Source organism: Cataglyphis hispanica, chromosome 1 (assembly GCF_021464435.1).
Source record: "Cataglyphis hispanica isolate Lineage 1 chromosome 1, ULB_Chis1_1.0, whole genome shotgun sequence".
NCBI lineage: Eukaryota > Metazoa > Arthropoda > Insecta > Hymenoptera > Formicidae > Cataglyphis > Cataglyphis hispanica.
This window is the reverse complement of record NC_065954.1, coordinates 6,938,765-6,963,311: the sequence shown is the minus strand read 5'-3', so window position 1 is coordinate 6,963,311 and position 24,547 is coordinate 6,938,765. Positions and strand designations below refer to the sequence as shown.

General features: G+C 37.0%; 1 protein-coding gene across 5 annotated transcripts in view; it reads right to left on the bottom strand.

Annotated features, from left to right (window-relative positions):
- LOC126849935 (leucine-rich repeat-containing protein 24-like) overlaps window positions 1–24,547 on the bottom strand; it is a 186,075-nt gene that overhangs the window by 89,839 nt on the left and 71,689 nt on the right. For 3 of the 5 annotated variants that reach the window (XM_050592366.1, XM_050592405.1, XM_050592376.1), the window contains one exon: window positions 20,659–20,718. The exons of the other annotated variants lie outside the window; for them this stretch is intronic. The gene's annotated coding sequence lies outside the window, so the exon portion shown is untranslated. The remainder of the gene's footprint in view (window positions 1–20,658; window positions 20,719–24,547) is intronic. 5 annotated transcript variants of the gene reach the window in all.

The window sequence follows — 24,547 nt, the reverse complement described above, 5'->3', positions numbered from 1 at the left end:
TACTTTTATCGATTCAATTATAAAAAAAAATTTACTTCTTAAGACTATACATAGTCAGTATATTCACTAAATCTATAAATCTTTATAAAACTGTAGTACACGATACATAACAATTTAGTAGCAATGATTTTATTACGATATCGGTTATATCGTCTTTTGTCGGCATCCTATTTCGTCTACTATTTCCTCCTAGAATCAAAAGTTCGCTTATAAATTACCGTAATTAGTGTCGGCCATTATCAATCGCAATTCGATCTACCATTACACGCGCAACAATGTAATGTGAAAAGTTTTGCGGAGACTTCAAAGAGAGAGAGATGCTTATATTAGTGTTACTTTGAACGTTACATGTCGAGGCAATACTGGTTTTATGTAAATGCTATATATAGCGCTGATGATAGAATATGATGCATGGTAAGAATATAAATATATATATATATATATATATATATATATATATATATATATATATAGACACACACACACACACACACACACACACACACACACACACACACACACACACACACACACACACAGAAAGATTTGAAAGAAGCAGTCTTCCGAAATTACTAATATTAAGTTACTAATGACGTCGTGCATGGGCGTTACTAACGAGAGCGATGCGGCTTTCTTTAATATGCAGGTCGCGCAATGGAATACATCGGCAGTGAGTTGAGATGCAAGCTTCGTAAGATATGAATTATTAACTAAAGCATTCAGTAGTGTATCATGTCAAAAGAACGCTTTATCATGGATAACGTTGAAACTGTAGGTTCTCATTATCTCGCGATAAACATTTGGTAATTGAAGCGTAACGATAATAGAGTCTTCCTCTCTCTTTGGATCTATGACATTACTCTTTGGATCTATGGGCATTACAGATATAAAATAAAGTTATTATATCAAATATTAAATTATAAGATTAAGAAAAATATTTTTCTTTATCAATACGCGTGTAAAAAATTTAAAAAATTATTTGAATATGCGAGTATATCAAAAAACCAAAATCCGTATTAACCATTTTATATAAAGTGTCAGAATCACGTTGCTGTGATTTAAATGGCCATTCAGTGCCACATTTACATTATATTATGTATGTTTTCCTGAAATAATACGATCGCAGAGCGTTACAAAGCGATTTTATTCCGCAAAATTTTCCTCGGGACAGACTGCAAATATACGTTCTCCGTCTCCGAAATTCACCATCGTGAGTAGCATATATGTTCCGTAAATTTGAACTGACGCATGCAATGTGCTACATGTCCCTATGTACATACGTGTTTTATACCTGAGCCACAAGAGACGCAAGGTGCTGTCTGTCTGGGCATTTTCACGAAAACGCTAACCATTTTACATAAATCTTTCGATGTAAATTGCACGTTATCCGCTAAACATTATTTGGCTATTCATACCAGCTCGAATGCTAATATTAGACGAAGACAAATGTAGAAAGTTCCGCAACACTACTACTTACGTGAGTTTAAATTATTTTTTCCCCATTTCTCTTTTTCTTTCTCTGTCTTCTTTTTAAAAAGTTTTCTAAAATACACAGAAGAAAATTTTAAAAGAAGCATTTAATTTTCTTCATTTTTTCCCAGTATTTTATGACGGTATTTAATTTTCCTGATTTTTTTTTTCCGATACTTCAAGAATGCTCTTCATTTCCTCTACTTAATTAAAGACATTAAGAATAACAAATCTTTACAAATGCGATAATTTATCAAATTCTCTTTACGGTAATGTTTATAAACACACTCCCGATTAAATAATTCGCGTAATAGCAGAAGCGAATAACTAAATCTCGCACGATATGCATTATGTTGCGCGTATAGATTTTCACTCAAAACTCAAGACGCTGTTCACGGGTCACAGTAGTGGACGACTCAAGATCCGCGTGCGCGATCTATGAAGGTAGAGAGCTTCGTGAGCACAAAAGAAAGTCGGAAGGGAACGCGGGAGAGGAAGCAGGTGAACGGCCGTCGTGCTTTATCGCGCGCCGCGAGAGCTGTTCTATCCCGTTCCCGATAACGATAAAATGTCTGTTTCGAGATATATATTCAGCCGGTCCGATGATCCATCATTCGAGTATGCGTCATGCAACATGCGATCTAGGCGCGTTATGCAATGGTGTGCACGCGGCCGAATACGGTTCAGGGATGCTGAATGCAGGCCTGTGGAAGCCTCTCCAGAGCTCGTTGCTGGATTTTGCTGATGTTGCTTGCCTCTGCCGTTGTCGTACTGACCATCGTCATTCGTCGGCCTGATACGAGAGCCCCCACGTCTCTCGGCCCAAATACAACGCATGGAAACGCGGTCGGGTTACGTATAGCTGGCCGAGTCGGCTCGTTTATCACCACTTCCCGTGATGAAGCTGTTGGGTTAGCCCGGCCCTTCTGCATAAGCGAACCGTCTGCCTTATCTCGAATCGTATAACGTCTTAAACTTCTTCCATTCTCCGCGACCGGGCAGATATTTCGCACGAAATTCATTTCGTCACATCAATAAAAAAGAAAATAAAATTGCGACTGGTAAGCGCTGCGTTATTTCCAAATGAGTAAACTAGTGCTCAATTTAAATATTAGTAACTAAAAAAATAATTTCGAGAAACAAGCGGTAAGAATCTTGAAACTGATATTTTCGTTACAAATAAGAAATACGATATCCAATAATTTCATTGCTTTTTCAATTTTAGGAGAGAGTTATCTTTTCCGTTTCTAAATAAGAATTCCTTTAAATAGACTATTGCAAATTACTCAGATATTTGATTATCTGCGACGTATTTATGCTGTAGAGTCATTTGACAGGTAAATATATAAATTTCATCGCGAATTATAAAAAATATTTCGAAACTTTAATGACAGATTTAAATTCTAATATAAGAAACATGTATCATATTATTGTTCTCTCAATTCTGTCTTCAAATTGATTTGTTATTTATGCAGCCACAAATGTTATAAAATATAAAATGCAACCGTCAAGACAATGATATATATTTATGTTATCTCAACTCTTGCTTATACAGTACAAAATGCATATTATACAAATGCAATATTAAAAATTATAATTTTTAAAATATTAATATATTATCTCGATTATAATTCTGCCATTTTGTAATTTATACGAAAAAAAAAAAAAATGCTTACGAAAGAGCTGTGTCATATTTTTACAGATAACATTAATTTTTAATTTCTTTTATTTCTTTCTGTCGTATATACAATATACAATTAAAATTCTATATTTTATATCGATAGTGGCAGCAGTTTGTCAAATCGCGCGATTTAGTGCAAGATCAAAAACACATGCCGTTAATATTTATATAAGCCGACATTATTGTTCTTACTTCTATCGGTTATATTTTTGTGAAACTTTCCCGTCCACAGTCACGCGTATACCTTGATAGTTGCACAAGAGGCACGCTTGACACGCTGTTGCAAAATTATTCACCGAAACTTTGCGACAATTATTTCCAAATCAAGGCAACAGCGGCTAGAAGCAACGGGGGCGCGAGCAAGTAATTCCAGAGAAAGTTGGTGGAAATAGCGGTTGCGCTGGGCATGCAACTACTACGGACTTTCCAAAAGAGAGAAATTAGGGTGAAAAGCTTCGCGAGAGTACACCTCATATAGCCATAGTTATCGCGCGTTTCTTTTTCTCAGCCCTTCGCATTCGCACGTGGTGGCTGGTGTGCCTTTGCACTAGGAAATACTGACCGCACACACGCACCAGCGATCACTAAGGCTATCACAAAATAAATTAAAGCTTGCGGAAAGAATCGCGGTTGCTTCCAACATTTCGCGAAAAAAACATACACGAAAAAAATATACATGCAACTGTGTGTGTGTGTGTTTGTATATGCTTTCACTGTCTTTGCTTCCTCAGAATTTTTATCGTTAAAAAATAACGCAACGTATTTCTTAGAAACATCCATCACGACATGTTTTTATCAAAATTCATTAACTGTGTCAATTTTCATATAAGCTTTATAAAGAGCGTAATTAATATAGACTCAGTTTTCGTGATTATAGAAGCAAGCGCAGTGATGGCAAATTTAATTGCTTTCATTTAACGCAAACTTTAGGATACTGTCGGCTAATGCAACTAATTTTTAAATTCATTAAGCTCGTTAAATCTATATGTATAAAGTTCTAATTTAGTACCGCTTTGATATTGACTTCAACATTCCGGTTTCTCTGCAATGGAAAGATTAAGTACGAAACACAGCGCATGTTATAACACATTTTTGTCTGTTACGCGAAATGTATGTGCACACACACATACACACAAGAACTAAGGTACGTTCGTCGCAACGAATCGTATCTCGTGTTCGGCGACTTTCCTATTTCGCTTTCAACGAGGAATATCGGAGCGGATCGTATACGATGTCATTTCGCTACACACTTGATGGAAGTTTTCGTCAACGTGTATAGCCATTTCTGATCTTATACCACCTGCAGCAGCCTCCATAACCTTCCCTTCCGTCTGATCAATTTTTGATAACACGCTGAAACGAAAACAGGACTCTTGGCCGATGAACGCGCCAGGGAAAAATTCACTTCGCCTCAATTTTCGCGATGCTCCGTCTACGGAGATTTATAGTCGCGCACATTCGAAATTTAAGGAACGCCAAACTTAAAGGGCGGTCGAGAGCCTATAAAAATTAATCCCACGCCAGATGCCGTTAAAGGCCGCGAGATTTATCTACTACTGCGTGCCCTTTGCCGTGAACTTTACGCTGAAAAACTTTTTCAGCGCCCTCGTGGCCATTTTAAAAACTCGTTACTCTTATTGAAATAATCAGTCAAGCTATTACGAGAATATGCATTCTAGAAAAATAATAAAAAAAAAAGTTAGATTAATATTAATTCTTAAGTTGAACAAATGATAAAAATAATTTTTGCTGAAAACAGAACTCTTATATTTTTCTATATGTATGTGTATTTTAAAAATAGAAGCAACGAGATCAACAGCGGAATTAATGGTGTGTTCAATATACAATATATAAATAAACATTGTGTATATTTGTATATTTTGTGTACATTTGATTCGTTCCGATCGTAACAAGCGTGCTACAAATTCAGAAGTGGAATTCCTCCCCCAAGTCTTAAATAAGGAATTTTGTCGAGAGTTACGTGATGAATGCGGTAGCCATTCTGCATGACTCTACATAAATATGATAGACGTCGGTTTCGCGAGATTGCATAAAGCAAGCTTAATTAAGCTTACGATAAAAATTGACAAAATGAACAAAAGGCTCCGAGATATTAATAATTAGGAACGATAAAATAAGCATTAGGAGCCAGCGCAGTGTTTAGAGCGCAAACTTTATTAAGGAATAAATGATATAATAAACGCAAATGTTTTGATCCTTTTTTTACTAGCCTCAGAGCAGAAAAAATTACTTGTATTCTCTAAATTTGGATTATTCTGCGTAGAAAATCATTGAATTTACAGAGATGCGTGTACGTATCGATTATGATATATATATCGCGAGAGTAATTCAAGTTCAACTGAAAGACTCTACTGAGAAAATCCCAAATCTTTGAAATTGCCAGGCTCAGATGCACCGTGAAACAGAAGACAGACGTTGGAAGAGAGAAGAAAAAGATGGAAAAGTGAGCTGAGAAAAGTCTCGGAAACTTTGGTACAGAACTGGCAGGTAAAACGTAAGACAGAGAATAGCCGGAGGAACGGAAGAGTAAAGGAAAAAGAGTGCATTTAATGCTCATGGGAGGGAGAGAGCTTAGCCGATAATCCTCTCGTTTATATTACTTTACAGCCACGCGGATCCTCTCGACTTGCCGGCATTCTCTTTCCTCCGCCGTCGCCCTTCCTGCCCTTCTCTTTCACCGATGTGGACTGACAATAGTGGTCTACGGTGTTTTCATATTTCTCCACCGACAACGGAAAATCACCCGAGGATACTACAACACGGTGCTAATGAAATTTCTGCGGAACGACGCGCGCGCTTGTGGCCGGAAAAATACGCCATTCCCGGAAAAATAGTTCCTTTGGCTTATGCGCGCCGTACGTTGTCCGAATTACGCGAGAAACACGTTTCTGCTTGATTCACGGGCGTTAAGGTAGTGTAACACTTTCTCAGGAGCTAAAGGATACCCAGCAAAGTGTTATCAAGCCAACTGTAATTTAACTATTTCGCGCATTTTGAATCCTTTGTTCTTTAAATGCGTACAAAGCGTTCAAAAGGATTACGTTTTTATATGCAAGCGCGAAATAAATGGCTAAAAAGTCATTCCCGATAAAAGCATGTAAATGCCAACGTGTAAATATATAAGAGAGCTTAATTTTAATATTATTATTTGTGGTGAATTTAATTGTCACGAATGCTCGGAAATTTATTTAATGGATGCAGAACGCGTACATTTTAATCGCAATTTTGCCGATTACGCATGCTAGAATATGCAAAGGTATGCTAGTAAAATGCATAAACCCATCATTCATAAATCGTTCCAGTACTTTGGTATTATCGGTAATGAATTGCCATCAAATGGAATAGATAATTTTAATGACTGTGGTAATGCGTTAATATCTCGATAATGTAGGATTACTTTTAGACAAAAATATTACCATTTAGAAGAAAGAGAAAAATAGATGAAATGTGTCTTTGCGAATAAAGAGAATAATCACAGAACACAGCGCATTCCATTATATTCCATTATACTCTTCAACTTTCAGTAAGAATATCGCTTTCGGTTCGTTTTATACGACGGAAAAACTCGAAGAAGACTCTCTCAAGAAGAGCCTGAAAGTGACACGCAATTCGAATGCAAAGCAGTCTTCTATGACAATGAGGCCCTTCGGTCGAAAAAGCATCTCTTCAAATGCAAATCGAGATAGATTCCGCACATGTAATTGTCACAAAGTCACTATTTGCAAGTGAAAGCTAAGTCAAAGTTGTTGAAAAGAAAACTATTCAATAACAAAAGAACGAAATCACACAGATCCTTCTTATTGTTGTATTTTTTAACCCCTTCCCGTGCTTTAACGAGTCTGGCTCGTGATGAAAATTTTGGCCCAAAAATGAATATGACGAGCCAGGCTCGTGAATAGATAGTCGGCCCAAACGTAAACATCACGAGCCAAGCTCGTGAATAGATTGTAGGACCCAACAAAGACGTGCAAAGTTTCTTCTAAGCATGGAATACGAAGCGAAACGAAATGGGAGTGTGAGAAATGTAAAGTAGCTTTACATCTACCAGAGTGTTTCAGGAAGTATCATACCATGGAGGATTTTTAGAGTTGTTAGTATTTTCTTATTAGATATTGATTCAAGGTGAACATTTATAATAATTAAATTTTTTGTTTACAATATGCTATTTATTTTTAGGCGTGGTATTATTACATTCCTTTGAACAAACCCACAGTTGAAGATGCAAGGATTTCTATTGAACTGTTGTTAATTCATGCAATATAATTTTGTAACTGTTATCGATTATTATTAAATAATATATGTTTATAATGTCTGCAAAAGGGAAAAGGTATTAGATTTTATTTCCACAACAGCAGTATCGTGGAAAAGTGTCTATATCTGAGGTATTTACACTTCGGCTCGTATTGTGACCTTTCTCGACCATCAGCTTAAGAAGCGTTAACGCCTAACACTTGGGCCCAAGTTTCGTCGAGCTAAATGGCACGGGAAGGGGTTAATAATATGCGAGGGATCATCACTTGTTGACACGAGATAAATGTCCTATATTTTTTTCCAATCAACTTCGAAGATGGCGACGAGGAGGTGAAAAGCATGCGTTGTAAATAAAATATCGATCGTCTCGTGTGATTAATATGTATGACCATAACGTTATTTATGTATGTCTTATGGCGGCAGTGATTAATTTCACGCGATATAATTATCACGCGTGTATCAACAGCCACGACAAAGAACTTTGTCGCATCAGTCATCGATTGAGCGAGGCAAATATCCAAAGTAATTTTCGTGCAAAGTTTCTATCCGCGCATATGTGTCTCCCTTTTAGAATATATATATATATATATATATATATATATATATATATATATATAGCGCAAAATGGTGAAAATCTTTCAAAACACCTGGAGCACAGTTTAATCATGCGGCAAGCAAGTATAAGTTTCGCAGCAGACGCATATATACGACGGCAACCGACGCAACAGCTTTGCTGTTTATTTCTTACATAATTTAAGATGATCTAGCCAGGGGATACAAAAGTTACATAGAATGAGGATGGCGACGTAGAGGAGGTCGCGCAAAAATCATTTGCAAAGTAAAATAGAAGCAGCAAATTTTGTTTCAAGTATGCGGTACGTAAATACGTGACTTCCTCAATTATGATAAAAAGATGAAAAAGATTTCGCGTACATGAAAGATAGAGATCCAAGATTTTTCCATATCTATTTTCATCCTTGATTGACTCGAAGACTCGGTTGAATTTTCGTGTGATTATATTATAATTGGAGATTCACTAATCACGCGAGTTGCAAATATAAAGGAAGAAAAAAGTTCGACAGTGTTCGCAAGCAATCTTCTTTTCTTTTAAGTTAAAAATATCTTTTGTCAAAAGTGTTATATATAAATACGTGTTTTTATCATTAATCAACTCTTCTTCTAGCATAATTTTAAAAAAAGCACAATTTATATTCATAGTTCACATAATGAATTTTAATGACTTTATTTCATAAAAAATTCCTTCTGAAATTTTAGTTATATTCTATCGGTAATCTTATCACGGTTGCATGCAAGAAAAGACGTTTTTTCGGCATTGAAAGTCCTTTCATGCATACGATATGCGTTCATTCTCGATTTTCAAATTATGCATCGGTTGTACTGTATACATTGTTAAATTCAAAATGGCAAATATCGCCAAAAGGCAGAAAAAAAATAAGCCGATTAATATTCTAAAAATATATAGAGATTAGCATGAGATTGTCTATTATTTGATACGAATACTAGTGCTAGTGCGTCGTCTCGTTAGTTGTTATCATTCCAAAGAGTGCATCGGTTGAATTCTCGATTAAGAGCCACTCCCATTGTGTCGATAATAACGCAAGTTAATGGTCTCGTAAGTGCCCCCGATACGAGTCTCGGATTCTTTTCAGTCGAGGCATTACCACGAGGAGGAAGCCTTAATTGTAATTAATGGTACCGAGAATTAGATTCGACAATTAGACTCTAGTCCAATTCCTATGGGAAGAAAGGCAAGGAACGCGCGACGCACTTGTCTTGTGTTTAATCAGATCTGAGCTGCGTACAGCGACGAGATTCGCTGTATTATACTCGATGAATTGGAGAACAATCCTTTTTTATTCCTCTGTTTCTCGGAGATTTCACAGATATTACATTTGTTCGAGAATATTTCGTGCAAACGCAAGAAATATAGTCGACTGGCGGTGAAAATAGAATTTAAATTTTTTTTACGACGACAAAACTCGTGTTAAGGCCGCACAAACCGTAACGTCCGTTTTGTGATTATAAGTCAAGATCATTCCCGCCTGTTCTGCTCCGGAACAGGTCCGGCAAGTAACAAGATCATTTCCTTGCTAATGGTATCGCGCTTCGAAGCCAACGTTTTTGCGAGAGGCAAAGTTGTGTCACGCACGAATCCTCGATATTATGCTTTGAATACCCACAGCCTTATCTACGCGTCACACGTAGACGAAGTTTGTAACCGGTAAGTGGATTAGCCCGTTCACTAATTTAAGTTCATACGTGTTTCAGAAATACGCGAGAAATTTCGCGCCTTACTCTAAGCTTGATAAGAACGTTGTTAGATAGTTTCGTGGTAAAATTGGCATGTTATTAAATTTAGCCATATGATTTTTTAAATTTTACGAATAAAAAAAAAAAAAAATTGGCACACAAGAAGAAAAAGACAAAAGAAATGCATATATAGAAAATGTAGATATATTTACAAGAAATTTATAAATTGAAAATAGGTGTGTAATGAAAAGTTGCACTCTTTTAAAATTTAGTAAATTAAATATGTCACTAACTTGCGATAAAAGCATATATGCAACAGTATTTTGAAAACTTAAAAACATTATACATATTTTTTTTTAATCATTTTATGACTTATAAAATGAAACTGAACTGAAAAAAGAAAATGTTATAGCTCTTCTCATTTATAATGTGACTTAAAAATTATTCTAAACTGTCAGTTCAATAATTTGCACATTTATTAATGTTAAAAGGTATGTTTGCAGATACAATTTAAAAAAAAAAAAATATGCAGCTTTTTTATTTTTTTCTCATAGTTACGTTATTACGCCGTAAAATTTAATATAAAATGTGAAGGCTCTATAAGCGTTTTTCATAAGAATTTCATGATCTATCTCGATAAAACGGCCAAAGACATTAATGCGATGCCGTCATTCGTTCTCGTGAGCTAAAAACTTAAGGGATCTTCGAGATGGTGAATAAACCAACTGTACTAAAGGCGTACTATCGATCTGTCGTAGCTTTCTTCAAAAATAGAAGCAGTTCACGGGAATTTAATTAATATGAAACTGAATACATTGACGTCGGAAAACTTTGCAGAGTTGTAATTCCAATAATTTGCGCAGTGTTATATTAAAACAATATATACTAGATTTCCCGAATAGTTATTATAATATATCTGACGATGATGATCTAACTTTGTTTTCGGATGAAAGAACTCCATTAATGACTATGTCGCGAAAATTGCTCACCATTTCGTACTTGTCATAATAAAACAGTTTCGGATAATAACTAGCGAGAACAGAGAGAGAGAGAGAGAGAGAGAGAGACAAAGTTCGGTTTCGTCATTATTTCGTTACCGTCCGCGAAAGTTGATGTTCTTTAATAAGTTACAACGTGAAAACTATGCGGCACACAACGACAGAATGATAAATTACCGTGTTCGCAGCTACGTCGTTCATTATCGAAATTTCGCACGCATGCTTGCTCAGTAGATTCTGCAGAATCTACAATACGCTTATTAATTGTATCAACACGTTTTCGAGACGACGCGGGAGGTGACGAAATGCAACCATCGAAGTGGTGCGTAAATACAGAATGTTTCCTATGAATCGCCGTGACACAGCATTATATAGCGTCGTATTAGTATTATTAGAACAAGTGTCTGCAGCGAGCAAGATGTATAGATGAGAGGAACATCCAAGAGCGCGAAGCGTATGTAGTGTATATCGCGTCTTCTTTATGAACCACGTATGCACTTCAATTGAATTCAATTGCGCCATTTCTGTATTTTGTATTCATATTAGTGACACGTGTATGCAACTGAAGTTGACTTAAATTAATTGAGATGCTCTCCAATATGAAGATTCGCGTTTGAATTTCGCAAATATTATTCCTAATGTATCTCGTATGCAGTGCGGCGCGGTTGATACATATCCCGAGAAGCTTAAGATATATTTAATCAGTAACATTATGCGCGTCAAAGGAGTTATTTTCCGAAACGGCTTATTTATTATACCCTTCAAATACCCAGGAGGAATTTGTACTATGCAAGTTATCCAAGCCAAAAGCAAGAGCAGGTGGTTACTCTCAATATTTAGATGGGAGAAGAATCTGTAACTAATAATTCTCTCTATTTGGGATTAAATTTACATTTATTTATAATCATGTAAAAAAAAGTAATATTATATAAAAAGCATCTTAGATCTTTTTTGTAATAAACTAAATCAGGAATGTGTCTATCTCCACTTTCCCTCTCTCTCTCTCTCTATTTTTCTCCCTCTCTCACATTCTTGTTCTTCTAAAATAGTTAACAATCATAAAAATGGCATTTATTATAAAAGTTTATTAAGTATTAATTATATGCAAAATCTATCATAAAATCGAAAGCCATATATATATGAGAGAATTGATTTTGATATCTTAATAACTTAGTAGTAACGTTAATAGATGATGATAGTTGACGATAAACTGGCTCACCGCCAAATTAGCGGCACGATTATCCGCAATAGTGCCGCTCGATCGAGCGTCAAAGGATCGTAAACGTATTCAATCTCGAATCAATCGGACGTTATAAAATCGACCTGAATTCTATTGCTTAATTGCTGATGTTCTAAATTCCAATATAATCCATGGAGAATCTATACGCCCTTTATCTCAAAAATCTATCAAATGGTGGATGATCGATAAGAAATCCCACGATAAGAAATCACTCGCTCGGATGAAATATATTATTGCTATAATATTCGCGATTCTTATCTTTCTTCTTGTATGATAATAATACAAATATTGACATTTTTTTTTAAACTCTAACGAGAGAGAAAAGTACAACAAATAATAATGTCTTAAAACAGAACATTTTTAAGCAGTTTCTGATTTAAATAAATATTTAAATCTGCTTATCGCAACATAAGATCAAGTTGACCTATATTAATGCAGTAGCATCAAGCTACTTGTTAATAAAAAAATATACAAAATATCAATTTTCTCAAAATATTTTTTCGTTTGTTTCCAACTTAAATGTCTTATTTTGGCGATTTTTATTAGAAATTACTTTTTTATTTTATGTAAATAATTATTTTGAATTAGTCTGTATATATATGTTAGAAGTGTGTGTGTTGCATTATAGGTGTATATATAAACACAATATTATCTAAAAAATACATGACATATTTGTATATCCAGATTCTGTTTGCGACGATCTCATATCGTGGAGAAGAGCTGTGCAAACTCGTGTCCTCGAGATAATCGACTTTAGCCTCGAAACCGGATACTCAAACATGGAGAAGTTCGCGTATCACGATGACACGCAACGAAATCGATATTGATGAGCGGTCGACGATGCTTAACCGTGTATAGTTACGAAATCCAAATTACATTATATTCGACGTATTCCAATATAGCATACGTTATTCGGTTGCAGACTATTAGTATTAATGAGTTCGATTTTTACCGGAACATTCAGAATTTAATGAGGAAAGTCGTAGCACGGAATATGCGATTGCAGGTGTGGAAAACATTCAGTCTTTGTTCGTTTCGCGTGAAAGAGAAACTTCGTGCTCCACTTCGCTTTGTCTGACGATTGATTTTTTAATTAAATAAAATTATGTAAGTAGGCACTTTAAATAGATTGCTACTTGTCGAATAATAAACTTATGTGCTAAATTTTTTTTAATTAATTTAAAAATTTTTAATGTCTTGAGCAAAACCCGAGTGTTATTAACAGGTTATTCAAAGTAAATAATCTCTTAACTATTACTGTGATATAACTACAAATATATTATAAATATAAAATTATTGTATTAAATTAATTATATTACATTTGTAATACAAATACTTGAAAATACTCGAAAAAAATGCGTAATATTTGATATTATATTATATATAAAAAATTATATTTATATATAATTTAATCCATGAAAAATTTTCTTTATAAATGAATAAATAAGAATACACACATAAAAATTATATCTTGTATACTTCTTCCTCCCCAGATCTATTCCTTATTTAAATCGTAATATTGATTTAAGATTATTCCTTTTTTATATCCGTTTACTTGAATATGCCGAGTTTTATTTTCTTGATCCGTAAATATTTAATCGTGATAGGGAAAGCAAGAGAATGCTCTTCTGCTCATACATATCGATCGCTCCTTGTTGTCTCTGTTATCTCTACCATTCGATGGAATCAAATTTAATGTCATTTGTTTCCAATGAAACAGTTCTCAAGTCGCTTACCTAGCACATAAATCCCGATAGGATTTAATCTATACGCTAACTAATCGACAATTTAATCCGCAAAAAGCCACGTACAAATCCTCGAGTTTTTTAAGAACAATCAACCATAAAGAATCATCATTAGACTTACAAGCAGCAGGACGCAATTATAGAAAATAAACACTTAATTAACGAACAAATTCGCAAAATCAAATTATGAGGTTTACCTAATCCTAGTTTACCTAATATCAGAGATGTGCATAAAATAATCTCATTCTCCTATTTCTAAGTTTGAAATTTCGTGTCATTTCAATCTGACACGACTATATACTTTCCTAAAATCAATTTTCGATTTCTAATGAGTAAAAGCGTGCTGAAATATACATTTCGATTGGGCTAAATTTCGTAATAATCGGATCGGCGGCAATACCGACACAGAAAGATAATCGCGATGATAATAGCAAAAGAATTTGGAAAATCAAATGTCGAGTAAATTGATCCAGAAATTTCTTGCGGGAAATATTATATATCACAATCTCATGATATCGCGAAAAAAACGCTGACGGAAAAAAAAAAACCTGCAATATTGAAGAAATATCGATTGGAAATTGGAGAAACTTTGGTGTTGTGACGAAGAACGTTATCCAATCGGTATCGAAATCCACTCAATTATCGCTTTTCGCGAACATCTCCCTATCCCTGCTTCTATCCGTATAAAACATCTTTTCGCGAGCTGAGAAAACGATCACGTCGATAAAGTCTCGAGTCGCCGGCCCTGCGATCTCATCTCCACGAATCACTGGGAATAACGTGATTGCACAGAGACGAGCGCATCGTGAATAACGAAAGGCATCGTCAAACTTTAACGAGGACAGCCGGATGGTGTTCGCCCGACGAACTGAACATTGCACGCAATAATGCAGCTTCATTGTTGCGTCAGAATTAGATGACCAGCGAGCCGAAGATCACCGAAGGAGCGGGTTCGGCAAATGGCTTTACACGAGATCGAAGTCGGTCCCAGATCGTCCTTTAGCAGACAGTACTCGCTGCGTGAGTTGGATCGTGCGAGATATATCCTGACTAAATTGCTCGCAGAGCGATCTTCTTGCAACCCCCCCTCCCCCCCAGCTTCTCGGATAATTTCATATCAGACATCGGATATCGCGAATATTATGCAGTATTAACGGAGTACTTGCTGGCAGTGCGCGTTATATTTCTGAACGCAACGCTCGTATATCTTCCTGAATGTAAACTACGTGAAGCTGATCCGGCCGTTTCATCTCCGACTACGTGACGTGTCATGAAATAATCGTCAATTCTCGTATGTTCTTCGTATCAACGCCGAAAATTAATGAGAGGAAATATGAGAGGAATATGAAGAATGCTTCATATTTTTCTACGCGAATATCCCAATTACTCTAATACGTGACTGCAAAATCAACATTGATGTTAATTAGAGGATTGCGTGAAATTCAACCGTTAATTTTTAATATTTTGATATCGTAAATCTCGTTTAAAGAGAACGGGATATTTTTATAAACATCCATGTCATTTGTGAAATACATACGACGCAATTATGTAACTTTATAATAAAGATTGAGCTAATTATACATATTCTAAATACATGCTGCAACAAAATTTATACCTTACATAACAGTCGCTTGTTATAAAAAAACAAAAATTGTATTCTCGTTCGCATTTCGACTATTCGAATAATAATTTGACATCGCGATGAAAATAAAACGCGCAGATTAATTGGCAATCCGATTTATTATATCAACACGTCGTCCGAGCGTTATTGCATTTAGTTACCGTATTTACTTAAGATAGAACACTTAATTACGACACATATATACATACAGTTACCCAAAAACGTGATCGTAATAAATTCATAGCAGTAAGTACCAAACTTTAACTCTAAATAAAATCAATTAAATAATAAATCGATAAAAAAAGCGATATTAAAACATACAACACAACGAACGCCGTGGGGTATTTATTTCCACGCAATTTAAAGCTTCAGCGCGTGCTTTGTATATTGTCCGTTCTCCTCGAATTCTGGAAATCGTTTGCCTCTTCGTGGACGCGAATATACGCCTTATTTGTCACGAGATATTCGACGCGTCCCGAAAACGCCGCCGTAAAAGACTGAAATCCGAATCGACCCGATACACAAATATATTCGCGCCAATGTAGTGAGCGAGCGAGAATCTCGAAAGAATCGCAGAGGAGAATGCAGAGAAGTGGTTATGCATAGAAAACGAAGAATCGACTGCATTTTCACGATATATATATATATATATATATATATATATATATATATATATATATAACGCGCGTTTGGCGGCACTTTTGAACGCGTAATATTTTCTCGCTCCTTTTGACTTACTTCTTTTGAATACGCGTTACGCTGAAAAAGAATCGAGAAACCAGAACCATCGAGGAAATTGCATGCGTTCGGGAATAAAAGAGAAAATATTCTCTTTGGAATACAATTGAGATATCGATAGAAAATTGATGGATACAAACGTGGATCTGCGCGCGAGCTTTCTGTCCTTCTTTATTATATCGAAGTTAATTCATAATTAATTGGTCAACCGATTAGACAACTATCACGGTGCGGTCGTTGTGCGACGGCTAATGATAATTGCGTTTCGCTCGTGATGGTTGGTGCAAAGTGCTCCGTACCGTTAGCGCGTAATGTGTTTGTCATGCGTGCCACGCACGCTCGCTTAACAGTTTCCACTGTTTGCGGCAGTCAATGATAAAGTGTCGCCCTCGAATATGAAGCTCGGGGTCGGCAAAAGCTTTTTCTCACCTGACGCCACGCACACCACTCGTCGTCGCACGAGGCAATCGAGAAAAATATCGTGGCGAATCGGAATCGAGTGCGGTGATTCTAGGTAAGTGGTCGTTCCTTTCTCGAGACAATGTCGTAAATCTCTCGCGAAATCTCAGGCGACAAAAAGCGGCCAAATTGTCGCGTCGTAGTCGAAAGTTCGTCAAACTGGATTTCGCACGACCAAGAGGCACAGTTTCGCAGCTTTACCGCCCCGACAAACGTTCGTTTCTTCCGGCGAGCGATGTAGAAACGGCGCGTCGCCCAATGAAAGGAGCGATCTCGGATCTCGAGAGCATAAACGGGAGTAAACTGCCGTTGAATTAGGTTGACGAACTTCACGGAGCGCTTCGAGAGCGCGACGTCGGCGTTCGAGTACACCCGGCACTGTGTCTCTTAACGAGCTTAAATTATATCGTTACAGCTTCGGAGAGTCGTCGGTGTCACGTTGAACGTCGAATGATGGGTTGTATCGCCGGCTGGGGCCTGTGTTTGTCGCGAGAACGAGAAACGTTTTTCACAACACGTTTCACGTTTCGGATACAATTAGCATCGTTTCTTTGTCAATACATAAATCTTAGATTATATTTGACAATGGATCGTTTTCGGATAACACGCGCGGATAAATTGTATTGACATTTACAAAAGCGAAAATCTCGTAATTTACGATTCTCTCTTATATATTTTTTTTTCTTATATATATGTATATATATATATATATTTTTTTAATCCGATATTGAGAAAAACAAGCATATATGTGTCAATATTTTTATTTTTTTTTCTCGCAAAAATTCGAATTCTCTGTTAAACGTATTTCGTTTAAGCACTTTTGCACTAAATTTCCTTGCTAATACGTGATGCATAGTTTATTTAATAATCTATTTTTTGCCGATGTAATATCTATGTTTCGCTGTATTTATAAAGCTTATTCTATTCTGCGCAGATATTGTATATGTCCGTCAAATTACATCATGTATATTTTTGTCATCGACAAAAACTAGGTTCGTTGTTTTTCTCTACTATATTTATCTATCGAAAAGAATAGATGGCACGTTGCCAAGGTTCGCCATGAGATTTAGCCCTTATCACCAAAAAGAATAGATTGAACGTTTTCCCTCATGCTCGTTCATTCGCTCGCGTCTCGAATATCATCAACGATCTCACGTATCGTCTAAAAAATCGTGCCGCGGCCGCTCATTTGTCCCAGTTTGACGTTTCGATTGATGGTTTCCGTTATACTTTCGCTTAGAACCACCTCTCACGTGCGATCGAATCGTAAGGTATCCGCAATAAACAGCAACGAGGGATACTAACGGTATCCCGAAGGGTTAGCCCCCGCGTATAGATCCGGAGATTGCGATGCATCCGTGTGTAAGCGAAAATGAAGAAGCCGCGCGCGGGAGCCAGACTTTGACGTTTGATCCTGGTCGGCATGGTCGGCATCTCGTAAATTTTCTCGACAGTTCACACGTAGTGGCGCAATTACAGCACGCACGAATATTGCTCACGACTGACGATATACTGAAAATATACGAGGTATTTTACAGCGACGTAAATTGCAATAAGATGTTGGCAAGTCATGATTGTGATGGATACGCGAAAGTTAGTACTTTACGATATGTCACTGATATCAACGATTAGATAGAATGTGTGTGTGTGTGTATTTGTGTACCACGATAAAATGCTAAAAAAATATACACGCACAAAGATATCAAAAGTCAATCTTTGAGAGTGCTGTTATAATTATTTTTTTTTCTTTTACAACGAGCGTACACGTTGAAAAGCTCAAGCGTTTCCGACCCAAATTTTGATTTATGACCGTGAGCATTATTATATGATGCATACAAGATATATTTTACGCGCACGCGAAATTTTTCGCCATAAAAATTCTCGTCGACGCTTTACTCGACTTACATAGCTACGCGTATGCACTTTCGCGCATACTCACCGACATCGAGGCTAAGCAGAAAAATGCCACAAGCGAGATCAAAGTCAATAAATTCGTTCGCAACAAACAGAATGTAATCTTCTAAAAGCTACGTTCCCGAAATAAATAACTGGCGCGCCGGTCCGCCCCGAGATCCGGCAGTGAAATTCAAATCCCGTTTCGCCTTCCGCGTTTCCGATGGACCGTGCATCCTTTGCATCTTTCAACGTTCATTTAAACTTCCACTTTGCTCATCGTTATCGCGCTTAGAAACCTTCTCGCGCAGTTGATATTCTTACGCTCGACAAAGCGGGCAAAAAAATAAGAAGAGAATGGATCGCCTGAGAGAAGAGGAACGCGAGAGAGGAGGGAATGGGAGAGTTCAGAATGCGCTATTTTATCGTAGCGGTTAGACGCGCCCCGCAGGCATCCGCCGTTAAGAAGACGAAAACGACGACGTCGACGATGAAACGTCGTGCCGTCAACCCCCGCGGCGTGTCCTGCGCGTATGTGCTTGAAGCTACACGAAAATCCCATAGTCGTACCACTCGCTGCGAGCACTCGTGGCCGCGACAGAGACGGATAAAGGCAGAGACATTCGGCGGCGAGAGGACCGGAGAGTTATTACAACCGGCAAAACGAAATGGTAAGTCATGCTGTTGCCGCAGCAATACGCGGCGACGACGCAATTTGCACTTGTTGCCCCGTCAACACACAGACTGTGCGTTAAGTTTTATTAAATATACCGGTGCGGCGAGTGTTTAATTTAAAATTACTTCTAGAGGGCGGGAGAAAGGAAAGGGGTGCCGGTAAGAATGTCGGCGTCCCTTCCATTCGCGAGAATTCATCGAAATTAGATCACGTGCTCGAGAAATAAAGTCTATCTCGCGCGCGTCAAGTAGCTCTCCTCGGGACGACACGCGTGGGGGATGATATCGATCGCGACTAAGATCATCGTTCTCGTGCTTCTGGCGGTTTGATTAATTGATAGAATCGATCCTGTGCGGTCCACCGAGTTTATGCGGCGAGCGTAAGCTGATTTCGAATATATTGTCAAACCTACTAATAACTTAAGTCGGAATAGAAGAGCATTAAATAATACTTGAGCGGCAAATCGAGATGAAAATGTCCGTAGTGCTAGAAATTTAGCTATGTAAAATAAATTTGCGCAAAAGTCACGATATATGAAAGAGAGTGCTGCAAGTCAAACTAAATTGTTTCCGCTGTGCATATAAATATTGTTAATTAAAAGCGCTGGAAGGAACGGCGTGAAATATAGCTTGTTCGGTACTTTTTTGCATCGTCGCTCGTTGTTGTCACGGGACAGTAGGAAACACAATAGACTTGACTGGGAAGCGAACGGTGCACGTACTAAACATCAAGCTAGGAATGTTGCGCCAGACACGTTCGAATGATGCACGTACAATGGGGTTCAGTTGTGGTACATGTTGAGCTGCCAGTAACAAAGTAGACCGACTGAGAGTAAATAGACGCGAGTAGTAGATTGCAAAACTATGTGCACACTTTGAAATAACATCGTATGATTAGAACAGCGCTGATTTTTCGAACTTGGGAGTTTAATTTTATAAATTGCTTAAAGAATAAGAAAAATCAAATGACTGACTATTGTTCCAGATTTACTACGAATGTGCATCATCTGTAATACTCGATTGAACCGATTTATAAATATTTCCTCGCTATCGTTTCCAACTTTTTCCCTTGTATAATATCAACTGCGCTTCGCACAGCTTTCGAAGGTAAATTCGCGAATCGCGGTGAGAAAATCGAGAAGAGGAAGCGAGTCTGTAAAATCCGATCGCTGCCGTGGAGAAAGCCAATATTCTACAACGAGATCGATATCATCTAAATAAATATTGTTCGGCAGTTGGTACTCGAATTGACGGCGTATCTCGTGTTTGTCGTCGAAAGCCAATATTTATTTCACTGGACCGAGAAACGAAAGCTCGCACAAAAGACGCGTATATTACATTCCTTTGCAAAAAAAAAAGTTAGATAAATATGTAGCCATCAAGCCGCACAAGTATCGGGGGGTTCGCTCAGAAACATTTTCGATTAAAGTATCTTTAGCACCAAATGGCTCGATATGGAAGCTTCGCAATTTCTATAGCATAAATACAACGAAGCTTACCACAACATCAATAGTATTCGCAAAGCTTTTTAATTTGTTACTTTCAGCTGTAAAAAAAATGCCATTTTACAAGGATTTAAAATATATGTATCTTACTTTTTGCGTTCGTGTTTGGAAGTAGACAGAAAAGTCGGACAAGCTCGCACAGCAATATCTCTAGAAACAAAAACAAAAAAAATATATATATACATATATATATATATATATATATATATATATATATATATATATATGTATGTAGAGATACATGTAACAGTGTGTACCTGATTATCAAGGATTATGATATAAATATATTTATGTATTATAAATTTATACAGAGATACGATGACGCGTATCGATTCATGCACTATAATGTACACCAGATACTCTTTACATGGATTAATGTACAGGATGCGTAGCGTGTTCATTACAAGCGAATCTATGAACATTACCTCCGCGCTGGTAGCGCATTAATGCGAGATAATACTGATTTATGTGGAGCCTTACGGTCGGAGTTTAGGTCCGTTGTGTCACATGTACTTCCATACAATGTGAATTTCGGTCAGAATATCGATCAAACGTATGCACCACTAACTCCGTCGCGATTTTATGACATGTTCCATTATCTTATGATGCTTTCTGTTTCAACATTTTTTTTGAAAACTTTTTAACGGAGTATTAAAGAGGCATTATGCATTCTTTCCATATTCCAATTTGATCTCCTTTATAAATTAAAGTAATAAAATTAGAAAAGAGAGAAAAACAATCCTTATAGTTATAACGGTACATTTTATATTAATGTTACACGATCATGAAGATTTGATCTTACGATCGAACAGTCTGCTGCTATGGAATTTGCTGTGACGTAATCACGATCGCAAGCATGGAAAATTGATACAAAGGTTCGGAGAAAAGGAATGCGCCGTAGCAACGGAGATTGGCAGTTTGCCAAAGCGCAGCAAGGGGGGAAGGAAAGAGGAATAGAAACGTACATTATTGATGACAGATTTGATGATTCTGATGCGCCCTGATATCGCTTCCATTCTTCACAATATAAAATGCATCGTTGGCTTCGCGAGTTGCTGAAGTATAATAGCGATGCATTGCAAAGCGCAAAAGAACGGAAATCGCTCTATCCCGTAATTCGATTACTATATAAAGTATATGCCGCGGCGTAAAGCGCCGTTTCGAATCGTGCCGTCGAAATAAATCGCGGCGAATTCACAACGGAAACAAATTCCACCGACCGATGTTACGGCGCGTGTTACGGCCATGCTTGCATCCGGACGAAATCGAGCGAGCAGCGGACAATATTCGAAAAGCGCACTTCATCCGTGCCAATTTTCGTGCTCGTTAATCGCGAGTTACGTCTCTCATCCGATTATGATTCGATACCCGTTGCAATTCCCGCTGCTGCACCGACTAATACCGTGGGGGGCATGGCATGTATCAAAAATCCGCTGTAGCACTCCGCTTTCATCGTTGCGAACGTGAACTAGCTTTCTCTAGTTCATTTAACTTTGCGAAATCTTGATTGATCCGCGCGTATCAAGTTATCCGAGAAAAAAGAAAAAAAAAAGAAAAAAAAAAGAGTAGAAATAATTAAAAGCGTGAAAGCAATCGGATAGGAGTGTGTCAGATAATATGCGTTCCGTATTGATGTATGAAAAAAGGAAGAAGCGGGAAATAATGCAAAGTGTGCAACTGGCAAACGAGAGATACGGAGCGAGTTAGCTGTCAGCGCAGCTGTGACTAGTTCCATCGTCGAGCACAAATCGGTCCCCTCCTCCCTTTCCCCCTTCTATAATAGCGGGAGACGAAGGAACTGTGTGGAGCAGGGTCATATGATGCGACGTTCTCGGAAATTAAACCTAACGATTCATGCAGTAAAAGCGCGAGAGAGCAAACCGTTATACACTGAAATTAATTCACGTCGAAGGCTAGTATGTAACATTGAGGGAAAATTGGAAAAGGAACAAACTATAAATCATAGCATAGTGAACTCTCTTGCAATAGCATACACCAATGTAATTATGCAAATATTGTTTGTCTTATTGTTAGAATGGAATCAGGTTTATTTAAGAATCGACATATTTTTAGTTGATTTTAAGACTTGAAAATAGCATTTCATGCTATGATTTAAAACCCATAATGGTTTTATCATTGGTTTTATCTTTTAGAAACGTATAAATAAACTTTACATACATGTACACATAAAATTTTAATCGACATCTCCGATATTGTGCAACTGATTTTGCTTTTTGTGTGTGTGTACGTGCTTGTGTGCGTGTATGGATTATGATTTAAGCACACAAGACACACACACACACACACACACACACACACACACACACACACACACACACACACACACACACACACACACATATATATATAATAAAAACCTTATTTCTTGTAATTATTGTAATATCAATTATATAATATCAAAGAAAGCATCTTAATTTTAATCAAAGCTATATTTACAATAGAATATAATTAAAAAATAATTTGAAAAATGCATATCCTATATAGCTAATTAATATCCGCAGAGATGTATAAAATATTATTATGAATCAATTTGAAAAAGATAAAATTGCCGTTTAAATTTTATTTTATTGAAAAAATACGGAAAATTAATTCGTAATATTATCGGAAGCACAATGTGCATTATAGGAAATAATTCATGACGTACTTTATCCCCGAGTCGGCATTGAAAGCATTCGTCGCCATTGCGGTAATCGTTAGAGGAAACTTCGCCAGTCGTCGCGGGAATCGACGATTAAGAAAACTCGATATTCAAATCGATTGTCACACCGTAGCCGTAAACTATCGTCACAGTCTCATAAATTCGGCGAGATGCAAATTACGTGGAAACATTAAGGCATACTATCCACGTGACACAAGTATAGCGTAGCATTCGTTATCATCGCAAAGTATTCTTCTACGCGAACAAGTTTTTGCATTATCGTTAAAAAATGCGCGCGTGATCCAAATGTCACGTTACCACATGTTTTTACATTCGTGAACTTCATTACGGCTCTATAATGCGTAGACGTATTGCCGGATACATCGCATCCTCTAAATCTAAATTGTTGTCATATAAAGAACCTTCTCGTGCGACTCTGACAAGAAAAGTTTAATTTCCGTTTTTAACATTTTTATGTCAAGTAGGAAATATAAATGTATGGCTAACGAAGTGCGAACAACGAGGTATTATAGTTGCGCGGATGTAATCAAGATGCTCTCTCTTTGTTATTTGAAAGAATTTTCAATTCCAAAGGAATCCTATTTTATCGTAGCGTAGTAATTAGGACAGAGATTATTACAACTGGGCGGCGTGCACAATAACGTCTCGGCCCTCCGACAGCAAATTACGAAACTCCGAACTCTGGAAGTAAACTCTGGTCGGTCCGATACGGAAGATCCTGGCATCAGGACCGAGTTTACTTTGGCGCTCCAAAGTACCACAACTCTCGCAACCCGCCTACGAAATAGCATATTATAATAACTTATCGTTAATTTCATCTCGTTTCTCGCCGCCAAACTTTCGCAGAAAGGCGTACGTTATAGTGAAGTAACGTTAAGTAGCTAGATCGATTTTCTATATCGATACAAGACAGACGTGTACGTTGATACTAAGAAAATTAACGTAATTTTAATTAATTTTAATTAATTTCTTTACAACATCTTGTATATCACATATTTCAATAACGACGAAATATTTTCCTCTCGTTAAAAATTACGATGCTCTGCTGAAATATGCGTCGTCCCTTGATCTATCTTCTAAATCAATCGGAGATTCGATAAATAATTTTAATAGCTTTCATCTAATCTTGTGTTAGTATAGCTGAATTTAACAGGATTATCAGAGGCGCTGTTTCGCAGAGCAAATGTATTATAATATGCGTAAACGCGATCTCTTGATGCAATAACTTATCAATGTGTTGTGATGGAGCAAAGAGTATCTATAACGTTATATACACGTACTCATCATATTATTTCGAAG